Consider the following 21,241-nt stretch of genomic DNA (forward strand, 5'->3'; position numbering starts at 1 on the left):
ATGTTTATGTGTGAAAAATGACATATAATTTGACAGCATGATACAGCTTATGAATACTGGAAGGAAAAAAGTCACGACAGCCTTTTAACTCTGGAGTCGATTAACGCATATACGCGTTTTGAGTCATTTTCTGCTGATAACCCTGACAATTACTTAAATTACATTTTCAGTTTTAATCGTACAGATAAGAGCAATACATCAATCGAATCTGTAAAGGGTCTACTTTTTTTGGATACAAACATAATAACAACAAAACTTTGTGCACTTATAAAATAAAGATAACAAACAAGGTGTGCTGTCTTCAACCTTGTCTGCGCTGATCTTAATACTCAACGAAGAGACATGAGAGATATATCTATAGAAAGCTTGACATGTCTACTTTTAAACTAAACAAGTGCTGCCGAACAAATATTCTGTGATAAAGTACGCGATGTCCTTTTTTCACGTCTCCCTTCTAATGTGTATGGAAGGCCAAGAGGGTCAAATACACGTTAAATACGTGTATTTCACGCGTAGACAACACGTATTTAAAGCGTTAAATACGCGTTGTTTACTCATGAAAAATCAGCGTGTATTTAACGTGTATTTCACGTTTTAAATACAAGTTAAATACACGTGAAATACAAGTGAAGTATGCCTTAAAAATCAGTTTGAACAGGTCAGTGTAATTGGCTGCTGAGGACTTGGGTCAAACCACTTCTGTGTGCTTAGAGGGGTGTACCATTCATAGACAGGCAACCACCATTTAACATGCTATAGATCAGCTTATTCAGCCTTATTATTTAGTCTTTTTTCTTTTCTGTTTTGTATAGCCTATAAAAATAATATATTTAAGTTTCAGTTTTATGAAATATTTATTTTAAATATTAATTAAAATTTTGTGGTGATAGTATAACGTTTATAAAAGTTACAGTATTTTGTAATGAAACAGAACTTTTTGTTTAGCTCTTGACTCACCGAAGTATACTATATATAGTGTCCCTTCTTTAATTTTTCAGTAGTGTGATAACTTAAAATATGTTGTCAGTACTATTAAAATAAGATTAAATTGAATAGTATTTAGGAGATTATGGTTTTTGCATGACTTATTTCGCATTCAGCTAGACAACCCTGTCGTAGCTGTTATCATAGCCTAGGCTTTTTATTAAAAAAGAAAACAGCAAGGGACCATGGAAAAAGACTGAAATAAGGTGTATTTTTTATGGTATTATTATTTTTTATTTTTTGCTGCGGGGCAACTCAAGAATGTTGGGCACACAAGTACTGTGGCTCTTTTGCCCCATGGCCAAGATGGCCAAGCCAACATCAAAGTTAGTTCACTAACTTTTAATTCTAGTTATGTTGGCTTGGCAACAAGCCAACATACTGTTATGCTATTTAAACTTCTTCTTTTTCTTATTATTATTTTTCTGACAGAAATTCTAAACGCTACTCCTCCTAGGGCTTTAAAGCCACAAGCCCCAAACTCGGCAGACACCTGCGGGATAGAGCGGTGCTGGTTGCTATATCTTTTCAGACTGATCAGACTTAAAGTTTTTTTTTTATTAATTTTTAAATGTCAAAATTCATTACCCATAGACTTACATTGTCTGAGAAAAATTGCGCCCCTACAGTTGCAATGAGATTTAGGGGCGGAGTCGGGTTTCGTTTCACTTTTAAACCGTTAAAAATACAAGTAAATAATACAATTTCCTTCAAACTGACAAGCTAAACCAACATATCTGATTATTACAGGGGTCAGGGCTCATTAATAATTTATTTCTGGGCAGAGAGCAGTCAGAAAGACGAGAGAAGAATCACTGCTGCTCAGCTCAGTCTGTCTCCACGGAGCTCACAACGAGCGAATTCATTCTTATTTAAGACCTTTTAAAACGGCGATTGCACGCAATCCACACGTTAGAACACACCAAGAGCTAAATTCAGATGTTTCTGAACTGTTTAAAGTAATAACATGATATATTCGCGGCAGCCAAATGTCCGCGAGCTGGCGATGTATTTCTCTGAACACTTGAAGTCCACAGAGAATTTACAGCCTTTCGCATTAAAACACTGCAGCGAAACGGCACAAAACAATTAGAATAATATATTATATGGTTTTAAAGTAGTTTTGGCCACTGTCACGCTGGTCTTAGCTGGTTTCTAACTGAATCATCATGCTGAACGTCACAGATGAGCTCGCGATGTATTTCTCTGAACACTTGAAGTACACATTTACAGCCTTTCACATTAAAACACTGCAGCGAAACGGCACAAAACAATTAGAAGAATATATTACACATATGAAAATGAGTGTTTATATGTGCTTGTGAGATTTCTCTGTCAGGCTTAACGTCGCAGCAATTGCTCAGCGTTGCATAACATGGTAAAGCAGGGAGCTACACTGAGACCAAAAGGGTCGCATTCATCACTGATTATTTTTGTACCTACTTATGTGTTATGCTATGATTTAATATGACCATTTATTAAAACAGAAATGTGTATTTTAAGAATACGTTTTATAACGTGCTCCGAGCATTCAATACATCAAGTTGGCTTCAGCCCCGCGCTGCGGGAAACTGAACTGAGCAGCTGATGGCGCGTGTGCACGAGAGAGAGCCGCGCGTATCGCGGACAGGGACAGCAACACTGAACAGAGCTGTCGTTCAGGACGTTCACTTCCTCCTGGACCTGAACGAACAAATTCAAATCGCAGTTTAAATAAACAGAAAAAAGAGCGAAAAGCAAAAGAGCTCAATTCAGCAGCGCGGTGTTGTTCAGGGAGCAAGCAGAGACGCGTCTCAAAGTCTTCTTGCTTTTGTACCGACAACAAATACATACAAAATATGTCGAAATACCCGTGTTGGAAAGTGTGTTCGAATAAGTATGTGGTTATGTCTTAAGTGAAAGTAAAGATTTGCAAAAAAAAAATCGGATGTGTATCATCATAATGGATGCGTTTGTCTCTTAAAGGGACCGCGCCTAATTTACTAGCTCTGCTGTCAGAGTCTTTAATGTATGAAAATGAAAGTAAATCACTCACTGCTCTTGACTGAATTACCTTGTAGTACAAGAATTTATCCAAAGTCAATCCAAAAATAAGATAGAATTGTTTTACTGGTGGGTGCAGGCCACTAGTTCATTTGTGTAAGTGAGTATGGCAAAATAGTGATCTGTGAAATATTATACCCACTAATTCTTCATACAGTAGGCTACCAGTGAAATTGATTTTAAAAAATAATAATTAAGGACCTGCCCATGTTTTGCTTAAGTGTTTATTTCTTTAATTGTTAATGCAACCTTTTCACACCACAGACTGAACCAAATTAAGCATTTCTTGCTTGGTAACTGTTCAACAAAGTATTGATAGTTGTGTAAATATTGTCATACTGACAGTCTGAAGTTTTGGTTGATTCCATTACATATCTTTTTATCAAAGTTATCCGAAATTATCAAGATGAATTTGTTCTGAGTTATTGTCATATATTATTACCAGTTTCTAAACTACAGCAAATAAACTGTGATTATGTGAGAAATGTTGAAGGTGTCTGAATACATTTTGGTTTGATTGTGTATTTTATCTTACAGTGAAGACTATGCAGTGCTATTTTACATTAACAAAAACAAACTTAAAAAAAGTAAACATTATGTAAATAGCACAAATAAATAAATAGAATGAACATACAGTACAAATTAAACAATTTTAAACAGTGTGTAACTGCATCATCTATACAAACCATTGTGCTTGGACCCCTTTTGATCTCCTTGATTTAAAATGCATTGTTTCAGTAATCTTGTGTGTCGTTGCCCACAACGCAACGGTGGCAGGACTGTGAAATACATACACGAGAAAAATAGGCATGACTTATTTCACATCCAGCTAGACAACCCTGTCATAGCTGTTATCATAGCCCAGGCTTTTTATTAAAAAAAGAAAACAGCAAGGGAGCATGGAAAAAGACTGTTGCAGGTGTATTTTTTTATGGCATTATTATGTGTATTAATTTTGCAGCGGGGCAACTCAATGTTGGGCACACAAGTACTTTGGCTCTTTTGCTCCATGGCCAAGATGGCCAAGCCAACATCAAAGTTAGTTCACTAACTTTTAATTCTAGTTATTATTATTCTTCTGAGACTAAAATTTTCAACTGCTACTCCTCCTAGAGCTTTAACTCTACAGACTCCAAACTCAGCCCAACTCTTCAGACTGATCTGAAGTTAGTTGCTATATCTTTTTAGACTGATTGGACTTATACTTTTCATAAAACTGAAGATTAAAAATCATAAAAACTCCCATAGACTTGCATTGAAAAGCCTCTGCTCAACTGAACATTCCGTCAAACTCCAACTGTCAAAAATTCAAATCTAAACACACTGAAGCCCATTAAACTCATAGTCTATGTACTATGTACATATTGTATGTACTATTACTAACCCATTCAAACTCATTCAAACTCATCTATCTATCTATCTATTTCTAATCTATCTATCTATCTATCTATCTATAATCTGTCTGTTTCTAATCTATCTATCTATCTATCTATCTATAATCTGTCTGTTTCTAAACTATCTATCTATCTATCTATCTATCTATCTATAATCTGTCTGTTTCTAATCTATCTATCTATCTATCTATCTATCTATCTATCTATAATCTGTCTGTTTCTAATCTATCTATCTATCTATCTATCTAGCTATTTCTAATCTATCTATCTATCTATCTATCTATAATCTGTCTGTTTCTAATCTATCTATCTATCTATCTATCTATCTATCTATCTAGCTATTTCTAATCTATCTATCTATCTATCTATCTATCTATCTATCTATCTATCTATCTATCTATCTATAATCTGTCTGTTTCTAATCTATCTATTCTATCTATCTATAATCTGTCTGTTTCTAATCTATCTATCTATCTATCTATCTATCTATCTATCTATCTATCTATCATCTGACTGTTTCTAATCTATCTATCTATCTATCTATCTATCTATCTATCTATCTATCTATCTATCTATCTATCTATCTATGTATCTATCTATCTTCATAGCAACACTCTAGCAACTATCCAAACCAACCTAGAAACCACCCAGGGTATCCTAGCAACCACATAGCAACACCTTAGCAACCACTCAGGGTACCCTAGCAACCGCATAGCAACACCCTAGCAACCATCCCAGATACCCTAGCAACCGCATAGCAACACCTTAGCAACCACTCAGGTTACCCTAGCAACTGCATAGCAACACCCTAGCAACCATCCCAGATACCCTAGCAACCGCATAGCAACACCTTAGCAACAACTCAGGGTACCCTAGCAACCGCATAGCAACACCCTAACAACCATCCCAGATACCCTAGCAACCGCATAGCAACACCTTAGCAACCACTCAGGGTACCCTAGCAACCGCATAGCAACACCCTAGCAACCATCCCAGATACCCTAGCAACCGCATAGCAACACCTTAGCAACCACTCAGGGTACCCTAGCAACCGCATAGCAACACCCTAGCAACCATCCCAGGTACCCTAGCAACCGCATAGCAACACCTTAGCAACCACTCAGGGTACCCTAGCAACCGCATAGCAACACCCTAGCAACCATCCCAGGTACCCTAGCAACCGCATAGCAACACCCTAGCGACCACTCCGGGTACCCTAGCAACCGCATAGCAACACCTTAGCAACCACTCCGGGTACCCCTAGCAACTGCATAGCAATTATCAAACTTTTTAACTTAACTTAAAATTTAATTTTAAACTCTTTAAACTGGCCAGGCTTTCTCAAGCCAACTTAAAGTTTGTCTTGACAAACTTTTTTATCTAGTTATTATGTTGGCTTGGCAACAAGCCAACATACTGTTATGCTATTTAAACTTCTTTTTATGTTGGCTTGGCAACAAGCCAACATACTGTTATGCTATTTAAACTTCTTATTTTTATTTTTTTTCTTATTATTTTTCTGAGCAATGTCAAACGCTACTCCTCCTAGGGCTTTAAAGCCACAAGCCCCAAACTCGGCAGACACCTGCGGGATAGAGCGGTGCAGGTTGCTATATCTTTTCAGAATGATCAGACTTAAAGTTTTTTTTTTATTAATTTTTAAATGTAAAAACTCATTACCCATAGACTTCCATTGTCTGAGAAAAATCGCGCCCCTACTGGTTGCAATACCCGGAGTTTTGTTTACTTTCACTTTTACATTGGTTAAAAATACAAGTAAATAATACAATTTCCCTCAAACTGACAAGCTAAACCAACATATCTGATTACAGGGGTCAGGGCTCATTAATAATTTATTTCTGGGCAGAGACCAGTCAGACGAGAGAAGAATCACGGCTGGTCAGCTGCTGGAGGCATTGTCTCTTAGAGCTCACAACGAGCGAATTTATTCTTATTTAAGACCTTTTAAAACGGCGATTGCACGCAATCCACACGTTAGAGCACACCAAGAGCTAAATTCAGATGTTTCTGAACTGTTTAAAGTAATAACATGATATATTTGCGGCAGCCAACTGCCCGCGAGCTAGCGATGTATTTCTCTGAACACTTGAAGTCCACAGAGAAATTACAGCCTTTCACATTAAAACACTGCAGCGAAACGGCACAAAACACTGAGCTACACTGAGACCAAAAGGGTCGCATGCATCACTGATTATTTTTGTACCTACTTATGTGTTATGCTATGATTTAATATGACCATTTATTAAAACAGAAATGTTTATTTTAAGAATACGTTTTATAACGTAAATTATGTCTCTGGCCAAAGAACAGAGAGAAAGACGAGAGAGAAATGAGCGCTTCCAAAAATAATATCACAGCGAATTGCACGAATCCACCCATTAGAACACAACAAGAGCAGAATTCAGGTGTTTTTGAACTGTTTATGTGTGCAAAATGAAATATAATTTGACAGCGTGATACAGCTTATGAATACTGGAAGGAAAAAAAGTCACGACAGCCTTTTAACTCTGGAGTCTATTAACGCATATACGCGTTTTGAGTCATTTTCTCCTGATAACCCCGAAATTTACTTAAATTAAACTTTCAGTTTTAATCGAGCAATACATCAATCGAATCTGTAAAGGGTCTACTTTTTTTGGATACAAACATAATAACAACAAAACTTTGTGCACTTATAAAATAAATATAACAAACAAGGTGCAGCCTTGGTCTGCGCTGATCTTCATTTACAAACACGTCATTAAAATGAACTGTAACTCCATGAATATTCAACGAAGAGACATGAGAGATATATCTATAGAAAGCTTGACATGTCTACTTTTAAACAAAACAAGTGCTGCCGAACAAATATTCTGTGATAAAGTAATCCATATCAAAACAACGCGATGTCCATTTTTCACGTCTAATGTGTATGGAAGGCCAAGAGGGTCAAATAGACGTGAATTTTAACGTGTCTCTGTAAAGGGTCTACTTTTTTTGGATACAAACATAATAACAACAAAACTTTGGGCACTTATAAAATAAAGATAACAAACAAGGTGTGCTGTCTGCAGCCTTGGTCTGCGCTGATCTTCATTTACAAACACAACATTAAAATGAACTGTAACTCCATGAATACTCAACGAAGAGACATGAGAGATATATCTATAGAAAACTTGACATGTCTACTTTTAAACAAGTGCTCCCGAACAAATATTCTATGATAAAGTAATCCATATCAAAACAACGCGATGTCCTTTTTTCACGTTTAATGTGTATGGAAGGCCAAGAGGGTCAAATACATGTGAATTTTAACGCGTCAACAACACGTTAAATACGTGTATTTCATGCGTAGACAACACGTATTTAATATTATTTATTTATCGGCACTGCACAACATGGTAAAGTCATTTATATATTTTTTAATAGCTTCTTAAAATACTATATTACTCCGATATTATATCCAATATTGTTTAACACGTTAAATACATGTTGTTTACACGTGAAAAATCAGCGGGTATTTAACATGTATTTCATGTTGAAATACACGTGAAATACACGTGAAGTACACGTTAAAAATCAGTTTGAAGAGGTCAATTTCATTGGCTGCTGAGGACTTGGGTCAAACCACTTCTGTGAGCTTAGTGGTTGGGGTGTACCATTCATAGACAGGCAACCACCATTTAACATGCTATAGATCAGCTTATTCAGCCTTATTATTTAGTCTTTTTTCTTTTCTGTTTTGTATAGCCTATAGAAATAATATATTTAAGTTTCAGTTTTATGAAATATTTATTTTATAATAAATAGTAATTAAAATGTTGTGGTGATAGTATAAAGTTTATAAAAGTTACAGTATTTTGTAATGAAACAGGACTTTTTGTTTAGCTCTTGACTCACCGAACTATACTATATATAGTGTCCCTTCTTTAATTTTTCAGTAATGTGTGATAACTTAAAATATGTTGTCAGTACTATTAAAATAACATTAAATTGAATGGTATTTAGGAGATTATGGTTTTTGCATGACTTATTTCACATTCAACTAGACAACCCTGGCGTAGCTGTTATCATAGCCTAGGCTTTTTATTAAAAAAGAAAAAAGCAAGGGACCATGGAAAAAGACTGTTGCAGGTGTATTTTTTTATGGTATTATTATTTTATTTTTTTTGCAGCGGGGCAAATCAAGAATGTTGGGCACACAAGTACTGTGGCTCTTTTGCCCCATGGCTAAGATGGCCAAGCCAACATCAAAGTTAGTTCACTAACTTTTAATTCTAGTTATGTTGGCTTGGCAACAAGCCAACATACTGTTATGCTATTTAAACTTCTTCTTTTTCTTATTATTATTTTTCTGACACAGAAATTCTAAACGCTACTCCTCCTAGGGCTTTAAAGCCACAAGCCCCAAACTCGGCAGACACCTGCGGGATAGAGCGGTGCTGGTTGCTATATCTTTTCAGAATGATCAGACTTAAAGTTTTTTTTTTTATTAATTTTTAAATGTAAAAACTCATTACCCATAGACTTCCATTGTCTGAGAAAAATCGCGCCCCTACTGGTTGCAATACCCGGAGTTTTGTTTACTTTCACTTTTACATTGGTTAAAAATACAAGTAAATAATACAATTTCCCTCAAACTGACAAGCTAAACCAACATATCTGATTACAGGGGTCAGGGCTCGTTAATAATTTATTTCTGGGCAGAGACCAGTCAGACGAGAGGAGAATCACGGCTGGTCAGCTGCTGGAGGCATTGTCTCTTAGAGCTCACAACGAGCGAATTTATTCTTATTTAAGACCTTTTAAGACGGCGATTGCACGCAATCCACACGTTAGAGCACACCAAGAGCTAAATTCAGATGTTTCTGAACTGTTTAAAGTAATAACATGATATATTCGCGGCAGCCAACTGCCCGCGAGCTAGCGATGTATTTCTCTGAACACTTGAAGTCCACAGAGAAATTACAGCCTTTCACATTAAAACACTGCAGCGAAACGGCACAAAACAATTAGAAGAATATATTATACACATGAAAATGAGTGTTTATATGTGCTTGTGAGATTTCTCTGTCAGTCTGAACATCGCAGCGATTGCTCAGCGTTGCATAACATGGTAAAGCAGGGAGCTACACTGAGACCAAAAGGGTCGCATGCATCACTGATTATTTTTGTACCTACTTATGTGTTATGCTATGATTTAATATGACCATTTATTAAAACAGAAATGTGTATTTTAAGAATACGTTTTATAACGTAAATTATGTCTCTGGCCAAAGAACAGAGAGAAAGACGAGAGAGAAATGAGCGCTTCCAAAAATAATATCACAGCGAATTGCACGAATCCACCCATTAGAACACAACAAGAGCAGAATTCAGGTGTTTTTGAACTGTTTATGTGTGCAAAATGAAATATAATTTGACAGCGTGATACAGCTTATGAATACTTGATGTCTGGGCAGAGAGAAGTCAGAAAGACGAGAGAAGAATCACTGCTGCTCAGCTCAGTCTGTCTCCACGGAGCTCACAACGAGCGAATTCATTCTAATTTAAGACCTTTTAAAACGGCGATTGTACGCAATCCACACGTTAGAACACACCAAGAGCTAAATTCAGATGTTTCTGAACTGTTTAAAGTAATAACATGATATATTCGCGGCAGCCAAATGTCCGCGAGCTGGCGATGTATTTCTCTGAACACTTGAAGTCCACAGAGAATTTACAGCCTTTCGCATTAAAACACTGCAGCGAAACGGCACAAAACAATTAGAATAATATATTATATGGTTTTAAAGTAGTTTTGGCCACTGTCACGCTGGTCTTAGCTGGTTTCTAACTGAATCATCATGCTGAACGTCACAGATGAGCTCGCGACTGAACACTTGAAGTACACATTTACAGCCTTTCACATTAAAACACTGCAGCGAAACGGCACAAAACAATTAGAAGAATATATTACACATATGAAAATGAGTGTTTATATGTGCTTGTGAGATTTCTCTGTCAGGCTTAACGTCGCAGCAATTGCTCAGCGTTGCATAACATGGTAAAGCAGGGAGCTACACTGAGACCAAAAGGGTCGCATGCATCACTGATTATTTTTGTACCTACTTATGTGTTATGCTATGATTTAATATGACCATTTATTAAAACAGAAATGTGTATTTTAAGAATACGTTTTATAACGTGCTCCGAGCATTCAACACATCAAGTTGGCTTCAGCCCCGCGCTGCGGGAAACTGAACTGAGCAGCTGATGGCGCGTGTGCACGAGAGAGAGCCGCGCGTATCGCGGACAGGGACAGCAACACTGAACAGAGCTGTCGTTCAGGACGTTCACTTCCTCCTGGACCTGAACGAACAAATTCAAATCGCAGTTTAAATAAACAGAAAAAAGAGCGAAAAGCAAAAGAGCTCAATTCAGCAGCGCGGTGTTGTTCAGGGAGCAAGCAGAGACGCGTCTCAAAGTCTTCTTGCTTTTGTACCGACAACAAATACATACAAAATATGTCGAAATACCCGTGTTGGAAAGTGTGTTCGAATAAGTATGTGGTTATGTCTTAAGTGAAAGTAAAGATTTGCAAAAAAAAAAATCGGATGTGTATCATCATAATGGATGCGTTTGTCTCTTAAAGGGACCGCGCCTAATTTACTAGCTCTGCTGTCAGAGTCTTTAATGTATGAAAATGAAAGTAAATCACTCACTGCTCTTGACTGAATTACCTTGTAGTACAAGAATTTATCCAAAGTCAATTCAAAAATAAGATAGAATTGTTTTACTAGAGGGTGCAGGCCACTAGTTCATTTATGTAAGTGAGTATGGCAAAATAGTGATCTGTGAAATATTATACCCACTAATTCTTCATACAGTAGGCTACCAGTGAAATTGATTTAAAAAAATAATAATTAAGGACCTGCCCATGTTTTGCTTAAGTGTTTCTTTCTTTAATTGTTAATGCAACCTTTTCACACCACAGACTGAACCAAATTAAGCATTTCTTGCTTGGTAACTGTTCAACAAAGTATTGATAGTTGTGTAAATATTGTCATACTGACAGTCTGAAGTTTTGGTTGATTCCATTACATATCTTTTTATCAAAGTTATCCGAAATTATCAAGATGAATTTGTTCTGAGTTATTGTCATATATTATTACCAGTTTCTAAACTACAGCAAATAAACTGTGATTATGTGAGAAATGTTGAAGGTGTCTGAATACATTTTGGTTTGATTGTGTATTTTATCTTACAGTGAAGACTATGCAGTGCTATTTTACATTAACAAAAACAAACTTAAAAAAAGTAAACATTATGTAAATAGCACAAATAAATAAATAGAATGAACATACAGTACAAATTAAAAAATTTTAAACAGTGTGTAACTGCATCATCTATACAAACCATTGTGCTTGGACCCCTTATGATCTCCTTGATTTAAAATGCATTGTTTCAGTAATCTTGTGTGTCGTTGCCCACAACGCAACGGTGGCAGGACTGTGAAATACATACACGAGAAAAATAGGCATGACTTATTTCACATCCAGCTAGACAACCCTGTCATAGCTGTTATCATAGCCCAGGCTTTTTATTAAAAAAAGAAAACAGCAAGGGAGCATGGAAAAAGACTGTTGCAGGTGTATTTTTTTATGGCATTATTATGTGTATTAATTTTGCAGCGGGGCAACTCAATGTTGGGCACACAAGTACTTTGGCTCTTTTGCTCCATGGCCAAGATGGCCAAGCCAACATCAAAGTTAGTTCACTAACTTTTAATTCTAGTTCTTATTATTATTTTTCTGACAGAAATTCTAAACGCTACTCCTCCTAGGGCTTTAAAGCCACAAGACCCAAACTCGGCAGACACCTGCGGGATAGAGCGGTGCTGGTTGCTATATCTTTTCAGACTGATCAGACTTAAAGTTTTTTTTTTATTAATTTTTAAATGTCAAAATACATTACCCATAGACTTACATTGTCTGAGAAAAATTGCGCCCCTAGTTGCAATAACCGAGATTAAAGGGAGGAGTCGGGTTTTGTTTCACTTTTAAACCGGTTAAAAATACCAAGTAAATAATACAATTTCCCTTCAAACTGACAAGCTAAACCAACATATCTGATTATTACAGGGGTTAGGGCTCATTAATAATTGATTTCTGGGCAGAGAGCAGTCGAGAGAAGAATCACGGCTGCTCATCTCAGGCTGTCTCCACGGAGCTCACAACGAGCGAATTCATTCTTATTTAAGACCTTTTAAAACGGCGATTGCACGCAATCCACACGTTAGAACACACCAAGAGCTAAATTCAGATGTTTCTGAACTGTTTAAAGTAATAACATGATATATTCGCGGCAGCCAAATGTCCGCGAGCTCTTGATGTATTTCTCTGAACACTTGAAGTCCACATGACAGCCGCGTTTCGGGGCGAGATCGGACAAATAATAATAGGCTACACATTTCATTCACACTGACAAGCTAAACCAACATATGTTATTATTACCGGGTCAGATCTCATTTATAAATTATGTCTCTGGCCAAAGAACAGCGAGAAAGACGAGAGAGAAATGAGCGCGTCATCAGCATTTTTTAAGCGCTTCCAAAAATAATATCACAGCGAATTGCACTAATCCACCCATTAGAACACAACAAGAGCAGAATTCAGGTGTTTTTTAACTGTTTATGTGGGCAAAATGAAATATAATTTGACAGCGTGATACAGCTTATGAATACTTGATGTCTGGGCAGAGAGAAGTCAGAAAGTCGAGAGAAGAATCACGGCTGCTCAGCTCATGCTGTCTCCACGGAGCTCACAACGAGCGAATTTATTCTTATTTAAGACCTTTTATAATTAAATTATATCGGCGATTGCACGCAATCCACACGTTAGAACACACCAATAGCTGAATTCAGATGTTTCTGAACTGTTTAAAGTAATAACATGATATATTCGCGGCAGCCAAATGTCCGCGAGCTCTTGATGTATTTCTCTGAACACTTGAAGTCCACATGACAGCCGCGTTTCGGGGCGAGATCGGACAAATAATAATAGGCTACACATTTCATTCACACTGACAAGCTAAACCAACATATGTTATTATTACCGGGTCAGATCTCATTTATAAATTATGTCTCTGGCCAAAGAACAGCGAGAAAGACGAGAGAGAAATGAGCGCGTCATCAGCATTTTTTAAGCGCTTCCAAAAATAATATCACAGCGAATTGCACTAATCCACCCATTAGAACACAACAAGAGCAGAATTCAGGTGTTTTTTAACTGTTTATGTGGGCAAAATGAAATATAATTTGACAGCGTGATACAGCTTATGAATACTTGATGTCTGGGCAGAGAGAAGTCAGAAAGACGAGAGAAGAATCACGGCTGCTCAGCTCAGGCTGTCTCCACGGAGCTCACAACGAGCGAATTTATTCTTATTTAAGACCTTTTATAATTAAATTATATCGGCGATTGCACGCAATCCACACGTTAGAACACACCAATAGCTGAATTCAGATGTTTCTGAACTGTTTAAAGTAATAACATGATATATTCGCGGCAGCCAAATGTCCGCGAGCTCGCGATGTATTTCTCTGAACAAGTCTAAATAGAGAATTCACAGCCTTTCACATTAAAACCCTGCAGCGAAACGGCACAAAACAATTAGAAGAATATATTATACACATGAAAATGAGTGTTTATATGTGCTTGTGAGATTTTATCTGTCAGGCTGAAGTTCTGAACGTCACATCAATTGCTATCCATCGTCACAACATGATAAAGTCATTTATATATATTTTTAAGAGCTTCTTAAGATATTAATGCACACAATCCACTCATTAGAACAAAACAAGAGCAAAATCCAGGTGTTTGTTGAGCCGTGCACAAAACGAAATATCATTTGACATCGAGGGGAAAAAAGTAACTGTAACTCCATGAATACTCAACGAAGAGACAGAGATATATCTATAGAAAGCTTGACATGTCTACTTTTAAACCAAACAAGTGCTGCCGAACAAATATTCTGTGATAAAGTAATCCATATCAAAACAACGCAATGTCCTTTTTTCACGTCTAATGTGTGGAAGGCCAAGAGGGTCAAATACACGTGAATTTTAACGTGTCTCTGTGAAGGGTCTACTTTTTTTGGATACAAACATAATAACAACAAAACTTTGGGCACTTATAAAATAAAGATAACAAACAAGGTGTGCTGTCTGCAGCCTTGGTCTGCGCTGATCTTCATTTACAAACACGTCATTAAAATGAACTGTAACTCCATGAATACTCAACGAAGAGACATGAGAGATATATCTATAGAAAGCTTGATATGTCTACTTTTAAACTAAACAAGTGCTCCCGAACAAATATTCTGTGATAAAGTAATCCATATCAAAACAAAGCGATGTCCTTTTTTCACGTCTCCTTTCATTATATCTAATGTGTATGGAAGGCCAAGAGGGTCAAATACACGTGAATTTTAACACGTCAACAACACGTTAAATACGTGTATTTCATGCGTAGACAACACGTATTTAATATTATTTATTTATCGGCGCTGCACAACATGGTAAAGTCATTTATAAAAAATTTTAAGAGCTACTTAAAATACTATATTACTCCAATGTTATATCCAATATTATTTAACGTGTTAAATAGTGTTGTTTACAAGTGAAAAATCAGCAGGTATTTAACATGTATTTCACGTGAAATACACTGAAGTACACCTTAAAAATCAGTTTGAAGAGGTCAATGTCATTGGCTGCTGAGGACTTGGGTCAAACCACTTCTGTGAGCTTAGTGGTTGGGGTGTACCATTCATAGACAGGCAACCACCATTTAACATGCTATAGATCAGCTTATTCAGCCTTATTATTTAGTCTTTTTTCGTAACTGTTTTGTATAGCCTATAGAAATAATATATTTAAGTTTCAGTTTTTGAAATATTTATTTTTTAATAAATATTAATTAAAATTTTGTGGTGATAGTATAACGTTTATAAAAGTTGCAGTATTTTGTAATGAAACAGGACTTTTTGTTTAGCTCTTGACTCACCGAAGTATACTATATATAGTGTCCCTTCTTTAATTTTTCAGTAGTGTGATAACTTAAAATATGTTGTCAGTACTATTAAAATTGATTATGGTTTTTGCATGACTTATTTCGCATTCAGCTAGACAACCCTGTCGTAGCTGTTATCATAGCCTAGGCTTTTTATTAAAAAAGAAAACAGCAAGGGACCATGGAAAAAGACTGTTGCAGGTGTATTTTTTATGGTATTATTATTTTTTATTTTTTGCAGTGGGGCAACTCAAGAATGTTGGGCATACAAGTACTGTGGCTCTTTTGCCCCATGGCCAAGATGGCCAAGCCAACATCAAAGTTAGTTCACTAACTTTTAATTCTAGTTATGTTGGCTTGGCAACAAGCCAACATACTGTTATGCTATTTAAACTTCTTCTTCTTCTTTTTTTTCTTCTTATTATTTTTCTGACAGAAATTCTGAACGCTACTCCTCCTAGGGCTTTAAAGCCACAAGCCCCAAACTCGGCAGAAACCTGCGGGATAGAGCGGTGCTGGTTGCTATATCTTTTCAGACTGATCAGACTTAAAGTTTTTTTTTTATTAATTTTTAAATGTCAAATACATTACCCATAGACTTACATTAACTGAGAAAAAATGCGCCCCTAGTTGCAATATCCGAGATTAAGGGAGGAGTCGGCCGGGTTTCGTTTCACTTTTAAACCGGTTAAAAATACCAAGTAAATAATACAATTTCCCTCAAACTGACAAGCTAAACCAACATATCTGATTATTACAGGGGTCAGGGCTCATTAATAATTGATTTCTGGGCAGAGAGCAGTCAGAAAGATGAGAGAAGAATCACTGCTGCTGTCTCCACGGAGCTCACAATGAGCGAATTCATTCTTATTTAAGACCTTTTAAAACGGCGATTGCACGCAATTCACACGTTAGAACACACCAAGAGCTAAAATCAGATGTTTCTGAACTGTTTAAAGTAATAACATGATATATTCGCGGCAGCGCAACTGCCCGCGAGCTCGCCATGTATTTCTCTGAACACTTGAAGAGAATCACTGCTGCTGTCTCCACGGAGCTCACAACGAGCGAATTCTTTCTTATTTAAGACCTTTTAAAACGGCGATTGCACGCAATCCACACGTTAGAACACACCAAGAGCTAAAATCAGATGTTTCTGAACTGTTTAAAGTAATAACATGATATATTCGCGGCATCGCGACTGCCCGCGAGCTCGCCATGTATTTCTCTGAACACTTGAAGAGAATTTACAGCCTGTCACATTAAAACACTGCAGCGAAACGGCACAAAACAATTAGAAGAATATATTATACACATGAAAATGAGTGTTTATATGTGATTGTGAGATTTTATCTGTCAGGCTGAACCTCACATCAATTGTTATCCATCGTCACAACATGGTAAAGTCATTTATATATATTTTTTAAGAGCTTCTTAAAATAAATATTCCTGCGAATGCACACAATCCACCCATTAGAACACACTAAGAGAAAAATCCAGGGGTTTTTGAGCCGTGTATGTGCGCAAAATGCAATATTTGACATCGCGAAGGGAAAAAAAAGTCACATGACAGCCGCGTTTAGGGCGAGATCAGACAAATAAATAGGCTACACATTTCATTCACACTGACAAGCTAAATCAACATATGTTATTATTACCGGGTCAGATATCTCATTAATAAATTATGTCTCTGACCAAAGAACAGAGAGAAAGACGAGAGAGAAATGAGCACTTCATCAGCATTTTTTAAGAGATTCCAAAAATAATATCACAGCACTAGTCCACCCATTAGAACACAACAAGAGCAGAATTCAGGTGTTTTTGATATGTTTATGTGTGAAAAATGACATATAATTTGACAGCGTGATACAGCTTATGAATACTGGAAGGAAAAAAGTCACGACAGCCTTTTAACTCTGGAGTCGATTAACGCATATACGCGTTTTGAGTCATTTTCTGCTGATAACCCTGACAATTACTTAAATTACATTTTCAGTTTTAATCGTACAGATAAGAGCAATACATCAATCGAATCTGTAAAGGGTCTACTTTTTTTGGATACAAACATAATAACAACAAAACTTTGTGCACTTATAAAATAAAGATAACAAACAAGGTGTGCTGTCTTCAACCTTGTCTGCGCTGATCTTAATACTCAACGAAGAGACATGAGAGATATATCTATAGAAAGCTTGACATGTCTACTTTTAAACTAAACAAGTGCTGCCGAACAAATATTCTGTGATAAAGTACGCGATGTCCTTTTTTCACGTCTCCCTTCTAATGTGTATGGAAGGCCAAGAGGGTCAAATACACGTTAAATACGTGTATTTCACGCGTAGACAACACGTATTTAAAGCGTTAAATACGCGTTGTTTACTCATGAAAAATCAGCGTGTATTTAACGTGTATTTCACGTTTTAAATACAAGTTAAATACACGTGAAATACAAGTGAAGTATGCCTTAAAAATCAGTTTGAACAGGTCAGTGTAATTGGCTGCTGAGGACTTGGGTCAAACCACTTCTGTGTGCTTAGAGGGGTGTACCATTCATAGACAGGCAACCACCATTTAACATGCTATAGATCAGCTTATTCAGCCTTATTATTTAGTCTTTTTTCTTTTCTGTTTTGTATAGCCTATAAAAATAATATATTTAAGTTTCAGTTTTATGAAATATTTATTTTAAATATTAATTAAAATTTTGTGGTGATAGTATAACGTTTATAAAAGTTACAGTATTTTGTAATGAAACAGAACTTTTTGTTTAGCTCTTGACTCACCGAAGTATACTATATATAGTGTCCCTTCTTTAATTTTTCAGTAGTGTGATAACTTAAAATATGTTGTCAGTACTATTAAAATAAGATTAAATTGAATAGTATTTAGGAGATTATGGTTTTTGCATGACTTATTTCGCATTCAGCTAGACAACCCTGTCGTAGCTGTTATCATAGCCTAGGCTTTTTATTAAAAAAGAAAACAGCAAGGGACCATGGAAAAAGACTGAAATAAGGTGTATTTTTTATGGTATTATTATTTTTTATTTTTTTGCTGCGGGGCAACTCAAGAATGTTGGGCACACAAGTACTGTGGCTCTTTTGCCCCATGGCCAAGATGGCCAAGCCAACATCAAAGTTAGTTCACTAACTTTTAATTCTAGTTATGTTGGCTTGGCAACAAGCCAACATACTGTTATGCTATTTAAACTTCTTCTTCTTCTTTTTCTTATTATTATTTTTCTGACAGAAATTCTGAACGCTACTCCTCCTAGGGCTTTAAAGCCACAAGCCCCAAACTCGGCAGACACCTGCGGGATAGAGCGGTGCTGGTTGCTATATCTTTTCAGACGGATCAGACTTAAAGTTTTTTTTTTATTAATTTTTAAATGTCAAAATACATTACCCATAGACTTACATTATCTGAGAAAAAATGCGCCCCTAGTTGCAATACCCAAAATTAAGGGAGGAGTCGGCCGGGTTTCGTTTCACTTTTAAACCGGTTAAAAATACCAAGTAAATAATACAATTTCCCTCAAGCTGACAAGCTAAACCAACATATCTGATTATTACAGGGGTCAGGGCTCATTAATAATTTATTTCTGGGCAGAGAGCAGTCAGAAAGATGAGAGAAGAATCACTGCTGCTGTCTCCACGGAGCTCACAACGAGCGAATTCATTCTTATTTAAGACCTGTTAAAACGGCGATTGCACGCAATCCACACATTAGAACACACCAAGAGCTAAATTCAGATGTTTCTGAACTGTTTAAAGTAATAACATGATATATTCGCGGCAGCGCAACTGCCCGCGAGCTCGCGATGTATTTCTCTGAACACTTGAAGAGAATTTACAGCCTGTCACATTAAAACACTGCAGCGAAACGGCACAAAACAATTAGAAGAATATATTATACACATGAAAATGAGTGTTTATATGTGATTGTGAGATTTTATCTGTCAGGCTGAACCTCACATCAATTGTTATCCATCGTCACAACATGGTAAAGTCATTTATATTAGTGATCGACCGATGTATCGGTTTACCGATATTTTTCCCGATATTTAAGCATTTTTCCATAATCGGGTATCGGTTTTGTAATATCGGATTCGCCGATTTACGGCGCCATCTTGTGGCCGTTTTGAGATTTCCGCCATTGCAGCCCGGGCGTCTGAGGTGATCAGTCAACAACAACTCAGTGCACAGGTAAAGTATATTTTCTACTTGGTTTGCTTTAATTAATCAACTTTATTTAACATAACAGACATGCACAAATGAGATCTGAGACATAAATTCCTGATATAGTTAATTTATGCAGCTTGTTTCTAAACAATTGAGACGAACTCATCGAGTTACGTGTTCGTCATGTCCTGCTCCAATAAAGACGTATCTTTAAATGAATTAAATAAAACAGACATGAATGAGTGCATGTTGAAAATAAAAAAAATGTTTTTTTTATTCTTTTATTATGTGTTTTATGTTCTGTCGCTGTTATTCTGTTGTACTGCGGAGCTTCTGTCACGAAAACAAATTCCTCGTACGCTATGTGTAAACATACCTGGCAATAAAGCTCATTCTGATTCTGATTCTGAAAAGCGTTGAATTTAATTCTCTATCTGTTGTATTTGCTCACCATTAGTCTAGAAGAGAAAGTTTGTTCATATTGCTTAGCAACTGACGGATGATCTGGAGGCTTAAGCACGGCCTCTGAATGAAACTTTTGACAAGATTATCTTGTTTAAACACCCTAGATTATATTTTAATTTACTACATAACAAATATTTCGCTAATACACATATAAATATAGCCTACCGCTTTGTGGAAATTAATTATTTATTATCTCCATGCGCGATCGCGGTTGATTAAGTTATAATCAAACAGCACTTTGTCAGTTGGCATTTCATGATTAAACATTAGATTAAATTTAGATCATAAAATGCCAACTGACAAGTGCTGTTTAACTTTATATAGTCTCGGGAAAAAAAGTTCGTTCATATTGCTCAGCACCTGGGTTGATGATCAGGAAGCCTCAAGCAATGCCACTGAATGAAACTTTTGACAAGATTATCTTGTTTAAACACACTAGATTATATTATCATTTACTACATAACAATTATTTCGCTAATACACATATACATATACCGCTTTGTGGAAATTAATTATTTATTATCTCCATGCGCGATCGCGGTTGATTAAATTATAGTCAAACAGCACTTTGTCAGTTGGCATTTCATGATCTAACGTTAGATTGAATCTAGATCATAAAATGCCAACTGACAAGTGCTGTTTAATTTTATATAGTCTCGGGATAAAAGTTCGTTCATATTGCTCAGCACCTGACTGGGTTGATGATCAGGAAGCCTCATGCAAGGCCACTGCATGAAATTTTTGAAGGAATCCCAGATAGCAAACAGTCATTGAAACTATGCTGAATCAACATCCCGTTGTCAACATTAAGTCATTGAATCAACATCGAACTCTGATGTTGATTCAACATCATTTTGCACCCTGATTTAATATTGAAACAATGTTGAAATTCTGTCCATAGATCAACGGAATTTCAATGCTATTTCAATTATCAGGAATATTGAAACAATGTTGAAATTTCAACTGAACCAAGGATCAACGTGATTTCAATGGAATTTCAATCGTTTTAAAATGTTAATTTTAAATGTAATGCCATAAATTGAATAGCCTGCTTTATCTACAGCCAGGATGTAAAAAATTAATGGAACATTTAAAATCTTGTATAAAACACAGAACACACCAC

At 36.3% G+C, this 21,241-nt stretch overlaps 1 long non-coding RNA gene across 1 annotated transcript; it reads right to left on the reverse strand.

Annotated features, from left to right (window-relative positions):
- Nucleotides 1-1,336: 1,336 nt before the first annotated feature.
- On the reverse strand, nt 1,337-16,487 carry LOC127957871 (uncharacterized). Its single transcript, XR_008153883.1, has 2 exons — nt 16,351-16,487; nt 1,337-1,863 (listed from the first exon to the last, which is right to left on the reverse strand). It is a non-coding gene; the product is annotated as an uncharacterized LOC127957871 (long non-coding RNA).
- Between the last annotated feature and the right edge of the window lie 4,754 nt (nt 16,488-21,241).

The sequence above is a fragment of the Carassius gibelio genome, chromosome B5, assembly GCF_023724105.1.
Source record: "Carassius gibelio isolate Cgi1373 ecotype wild population from Czech Republic chromosome B5, carGib1.2-hapl.c, whole genome shotgun sequence".
In the NCBI taxonomy this organism is placed as follows: Eukaryota; Metazoa; Chordata; class Actinopteri; order Cypriniformes; family Cyprinidae; genus Carassius; species Carassius gibelio.